Raw genomic sequence first — 7042 nt, 5'->3', positions numbered from 1 at the left:
AATGGCTGTGACAGGAGCTTGGTTCTCAGGATTTGGAGAAATCCAATATCAACTCCTTTGGAGCAGAGAAGTTACTCTGGGGCCAGCCTGCCCTGCCAATCAGAATTTTTGTGATAAAAATATTAATTTTTCATTTTAAATTGAAAATAATTTTACATACTGTATTCTGATGACAATGTTCTATCTCTGACTTTCTCCTAGATCTTCTAGCTTCCCTCTCTTCAAATTTTATGCCTTTTATTTTCTTTTTTAAAAACAAGTAAGACAATAAAAAATAAAGAAATAAACAAATTAAGTAAACAAACAAACAAACATGAGAAATACATATAGACACACAGACACACAGACAGACACACATACACATAAAACACTGTCCTCTTTCCCTGTCTCAGTTAGAAATCATAATAGATAAGAAAAGACAAAGATAAATAAGCTCTGAATGGGAGAACAAAGCATTGTGAGCCCAAATAGATAGATGATAGATAGATAGATAGATAGATAGATAGATAGATAGATAGGTAGGAAGGTAGGTAGATAGATAGACAGACAGGCAGACAGACAGACAGACAGACAGACAGACAGATAGATAGATAGATAGATAGATAGATAGATAAACCAACCTTTGAATTTGTTTTGTGGTGGCATGGGCCCTCCCTTAAGTATGGTTTGTATGCCCAGTGAGGCATTAAAAAAAAAATCTCCAGTTTTTATGCAATTTCCAATTTGAGATATCTTCGGGGTTAGTAATGGGGACTCATGTCTACTTCTCCTCTCAGTACTAGAATTCTGTCTGGCCTGGACTTGTGCAGGCCCTTGATAGTGTCAGCACCTGTGTGGGGTCACATGTGTGTCAGCCACATTGTATCTGGTAGACACTGCTTTCTTGATGTCACCCTTCCCCTCTGGCTCCAACGAAGGAGCTAGAAAAAGGACTGAAGGGGCTGAAAGGGTCTGCAACCCCATGGGAAGAACAATATGATCAACTAAACAAATCCTCCACAGTTCCCACTAAGTTCAATTAGGGATGCCCACATGCAATACTTCTTTTCCTTAAAAAACTGCCTCTGTTGGCAAATGAAGTAGCTGGGCCTTCCCCTGAAGCCTGGCTATACTTACAATCCAGCATCAACCTCCCCAAGTAACCAGGTTCTCTGTATTTCTATATCAGCATTTCAAGATGTACTTTTGCAGGGTTCCATTTAGCCACTTTCAACCGAAACTAGATGCTTGCTAACAGCTTAATCAATCAGTTTAATCACAAAAAGGTGATGTTACATAATCAAGTTGGTTTAAGCACTAATGCTTCCCAGAACAATGGAATTTGGATGAATAAACATGCCCAAGGCACAAATCATATGACCTTAAAAATTGTTTCTAAATAAATACCTATTCTTGATTCCAGTTTTGTAAGCTTTGGTTTTAAGCATCAGAAACACAAGATAACCTCATCAGCATCTTCCCTGTCTGTGCACATTTAAGAATTAGTTTTCTTCCGAGTTAGTTTTTTAATTTTTATTTTTAGCTAGGTTAATATATAAACTATCAGCTAAATTTGTAGGCAGTAAAAGAAGTAGGATTAAAATGGAACCGACTTTTAGCATAAAAGTAAAAGAGAAACAAGGCCATGTAAGTAGAATTGGGAAAAAAAAAGGTGCCCGAATGAACATTTTAATTAACTCACATGCAATTTTAATTAAAAACATAATGTGTCAGGAAAATGAGTAATGCCTTAGGGCAATAAAATATCTGTGTTTCCTGCTTAATCTTCTGCTTCATCTCTTTCATGGCACGTGTGTGTTATTGTTAAGGTTTTTTTTTTTTTTTTTTTTTTTTCTCCTCTGTTTTACAGAGAACTTCTGCGGACCGAATGAGTCCAGCATAATGAGAAAGTTGTACAAAAATACCGTGTGAGGACTCTTCCTTCGTAACCAAATTCTTTGTTTTCTGATTATTTACATTTTCAAAACACACTGTTTTCTGGAAATCTGATAGGTAAATCAAATTAAAATATCTAAATTCACTGCACTACAAATTTATTACCTCCTTTGTGATTAGGACTATAATTCCCAGACACCAGTTTGGGTAATATTCCCTTAGCTGTTAAGTATGTGGGAGCACTTGACACCTTGTGGTGTCTAGAGGTTGTGTTGACTTAGAGTCATGTGACTTCTGAATCTATTTTACCTATTTATGCAAATGAAACTTGAAGTCTTGTGAAATCTGATCCTTGGTCTATAGATCCATACCCCACTGTGGAATAAATATGGAATTCATGTTATGTCCCTCCTTAGAGTTTTATTGTAGTGAAATGAAAATTGTTTTGTGTTCTTTGTTTATGATCCACCATTCCCTTTTATGGAGACTTAGTCTTGGCAACTGTAAAGCTGGAGGAAATGGAAACCCATCAGCCTGGGTACCATGTAATGAAAGAATAGACAGAAAGTCTTTGACTGGAGCTAGCAAGGAATATTACATCATGGCAAACACACATGGTCAGGAATATCTTAAAATGTCTTACTTTTGGGTATCTGATATAAATCACCCTTTCCTTCTTCTTGAAAAATATCTCCTGGAAATTCTACATTGCTCACTTTTGATTTGTGGTCTAGATTTAGAACTACAAAACTCTCTCAAAAACTCAGGTAGAGGGTGTAGTTGACTGCTAAATTTCACTGGATTGTGATAACATGCTGACTCATGAGGAAAAGGACTCAACTAGAATCTATCTTCTACTAAGCCCACTGGAAGCTCCAGCTGCCTTCCAGTCAAAGGTGTGGCTTCCTCCTGTAGCCATGCTTTTTACAATTACTGAGTTCCTGAGATGTTTGGGACCTATCTCCTGTCACATATGGAAGTCAAATCATATGAAAGTATGGCATTACAAATTATGATGAATGTGTTTTGTCCAACAACCGATCTTTCCCAAAATCCAAGAGTTAAATTATGAAGAAAAAAAATTATTATAGCTGTTCCATCATCCTTCTTGGGATTGGCTGGTGCCTGGGAATGGAAAAGTAGGTGCTAACTTCAAACTACAAGAGATATAAATCAGTATAAAAAAAGTAAATAAATTTGAAAAATGAGTTAAAATGACAGAGTCCAAAACACCAGACAAGGCAACTGCATACCACAAAGGCCTTCTATCTTAGCAATATAGAGTCTCCAGGGTGACTGCAGGGGAATGTGGAGAATTTTCCCAATGGGATTTACACCGATGGGAAGCATAATGTCAGCCTTGGAGTGAATCCATGTGGCTCTCCGCGCTCCCCCCCATACTTAGATTCACAGTGAGGATATGACTTTAGGAACCAACTGCAGTATAGCCTGTGGTGGGCTACCTTTTGTAAAGAGCTAATATCAAAGGATGAGATCTCCTTCAGGGAGACACCTATTCAATACACAGAACTGAAGTACAAAACCTTGTGTTCTCCTTTGTTCCCAGAAGAGATCGGATGACCTGGAAGGTTTCTTCCTATTCCCAACTCTTCTGTAGCTTCCCACACAGCTGGAGAGCCATCAATCTAACACATCAGGGATATTTTATAAAAGCCTTTTATTCTTTCCAAATATTTTCTATAAAACACTGGTTATAAAACAAACATACTTGCTTACATTTTTTAAAAAATCTTATATTACCTAAACTCAATGCCCTTATCTTAATACTGACTTTAGTTTTCCTTAATAAAAAAAAATTGTTTAGAATTATTTTGGGGAGCTCTTAGTAGAGATTCCATTGTAATTTCATATTTTACTTTTGTTAGTTTGTTTTGAGATGGTTTTTACTATATAACCCCAATAGCTTCAAATTCAGAGTTCTGCTTGCCTCTGACTCCTGAGAGCTGGGACTTAAAGGTATTACATACCATCCCTGGCTTGTAATTTTACTTTTTATCCAGCAAAGGAGAAGATTGGAATAGGCAGCATTAGATATTTAAGATTCGAACTGGCAGTGTGCTGTGACCATCCCCTAACCATCTTCTGCTCCAGCTCCTGCTGCTCTGGAATCAAGGGGACTTTCTAGTTATGTCTGAGAATTCTTAATTCAGTGTCTTCACTTGCTCTGGACTAAATATAAGGAACTGTGAACAGACAAGCACCGGAAGTCACATGTTCTGGGCTGTGCATTTCCAAAACCAACCATGTCATGCACAATCTGGGATTTTTTACTTTTAACTTTTTTTTGGTTCCTGATCTAATCTGTAAGCTGAAACAAAAGGTTTTAATGAAATGTTAGAACTGAGCAGTCATGGCTACCTTCATAGAAGAAATGCTAATGCATCTCTGCCAGCCTAAACTACACGTCAATAAACAGTGTGGGGGAGCTAACCAAAAGAGGATCATTTTGAGAGAGACTGGGTCATAGTCCTTGACGTTCTTGCATTGCTTCCTAGAAAGGAAGTGACATTCTTACCTATTCATTCTTGTGTGTTTCCTGTATTACCTCCTACACCCATCAGAGGATGGTGAAAAGGAGCAATACTGGTGTTGTCCTTTATGAAGTCTCAATACTGTGGGGCATATAGATGAGAACTGTTGTTTCTCCTTCAGTTTCCACAAAACTCTTCAGTTCTTGGAACCGCTCCCCGCACCCCAGTCCCTGCTTTTCTTCCCATGACTTCTCCCTATAGCTCAAATGCCCACAGGGAATCTGTTACTAGTAAAATTAATAAAACTGCAATCCTACTCCTCAACTTCCTTTTTTCTATTATAATTCTATCAGTTCTTTGGAAGGAAGTCAATGAAATTAATAATGTATGCCCCATTGGGTTAGTAAACCCAGTATTGAAAAGTACAGGTCACCTAAAAGACACATGCCTTGGTGACTGAGTCACTTGTATGCAACCTTTGATATACATTTCATCCTGAGGACTTTTGCTGAGTAAGAGGGACATGATTCTTGGTCAGAGAAAATTCACATGAAATGTGGGAGTCACTTAGAGCCCATTGAAATCCCCATGGTGCCCCATGGTGTGCAGTGTTCCCTAAGGCACCCCAGCTTTGCCTACTCTTCAAGGCAGGCAAAGTCAAATCAATTATTTAATAAGGCTCTGAAGCTGGCTCCTCTTGCCGTAGAAGAGTTTACAAAATAAAGAAACCCATTGTGACTTTATGGAGCATGTCTCCTTTTAGGAGATAGGGATTGTAGGAGAAAGTCTGTGTCTAGAATCTTGGACTATTCAAGGTGCCTTGGGTTCTTGTGGCCTCAGTGTTATCTCTGGCTTGACAAGGGAGATAAAAATCATTTTCTACCCCACAGGGGTGTTTCTGCTTTCACTGGATATAAAGTCATTTTATTAGATTATTATCATTTTAATGGGTACTCATCAGCTGGTAAACATACGGGCAAAGCTTGTATCCACACCTGTTTTCAGCTGGTATGAAGATCTCTTTGCAGCATTTCACATACATAGACTGAATTCATTAAATACTAAATACTGTATTAATAATTGACTTCCATGGAAACAGATTGGCCCCAGTGCTGTGTGTTCTGTTTTAATTTTCTTTACAAAGACAGGAAAGGCATAGAAGGCTTCTTGTATGGAGTATTTTAACTGAGTAATAAAGCTTAATATTGAAAACAACAGTTCTGACGCACTTTTGCTAGTTCCCAGGGACTCATGAAAAAATTCCTTTTTGCTTTTGCAAGACTATTCATTTCATTTATCTTTTAAAGCCTATCTCCGTGCTGTCTCAAAGGCAGCATTTTGTATATCGAAGCCAAAATATAATGTCTTTTTAGGAAAATCAGAAATAAGGACTTTATCAACTTAGCCCAATTTACTGAATAGATGTCTGCAGTTAGTAGTTAGTATTATTTTTTAATATACATTTTGGATTCTCATTTGCTTGTTAAAATATAAGAATAAAAGGAGGAAAAATCAATGCAACATCAGGAAACACCAAATAAGGACAGCAAAAGAGGGAAACTTGAGCTTTCAACACAATATTTTTAGATTTCCATTGAGAACTCCATACATGTATAAGACACATTTTGATGTGCATAACTGTGTCCCACCCACTTCTTCAAAGGTCTCACTCTTTCTAGTTCTCTGCCCAACTTCCTGTCCTCTTTTCATCTTTTAAATAACTCATTGAATCCAACTGGTGCTGACTGTGCTCTGATGGAGGGCCATCACTGGAGCATGGACAACCTTCTAGGGACCACACCCTTGAATAAAATTGGTAAGAAACGTTTATCACATTAACTGGCTAAAACTCCCCAGCCAAAAGTAAGGCTTCTTGGGTCTCCCTCTCCACCATCAGCATCTGTGTTGGGGTGTTACCTGGCTTGATTTGTTCAGATTTGTCCAGGCAGCCATTGCTGCTCTGAGTTCTCAAGGACATGGGACATGCCATGTACAGAAGTTACTATTTCAGAGCAGGTGCTCCCATTCTTTGACCCATAGAGTCTTTCTTCCCCATCTTATATAATGTTTTTGAACTTTTGGAGAAATGTATGGTATACATGTCTCACTAGGAGCTGAGTGCTCTAAAGACTCTGCACATTGACCACATTGTAGGTCTCCCCTTCCCAATGATAAAGAAAAGTTTTTCTGATAATGGCAGAGAACTGCATTGATATATGGTTCTAAAGATAAGTATTTAGAAAGCATTTTGATATTATATTTATGTAACAAAACAATACTGCAGCAGTAGTTGGTTAATCTGCTCTAATACCTTGGAGGCAACAGCATTCTATCCTTGATATATGCTCACTCTTCTGGATTATTGAATGAAAGACACACACATTCAGCTTTATATTTAATATGCCTTAAAGGACTCAATGGCTCGACCACTCCAAAACTTCCACATTGCTAATGACTCCCCTTCAATACTCCTAAATTATTACTTACTGAATTCTATATTTCATCTTTGCTATTCCAGACCCAGTGGGCCACTCTTCCTCAGTTCCTACATGACTGTACACTTTCTTTTCTATAGCTCTCAATCCTGTATCTTATTCCTTTCTTGGCAATAGTTATTCTTTTTCTCCTCCTGTGTCCCTTGCCCAGGAACCTAAAAGTGCTGCCATTTCTTCCCT

This window comes from Micromys minutus, assembly GCF_963924665.1.
Source record: "Micromys minutus genome assembly, chromosome: 15".
NCBI lineage: Eukaryota > Metazoa > Chordata > Mammalia > Rodentia > Muridae > Micromys > Micromys minutus.
This window is presented reverse-complemented; position numbering follows the sequence as displayed.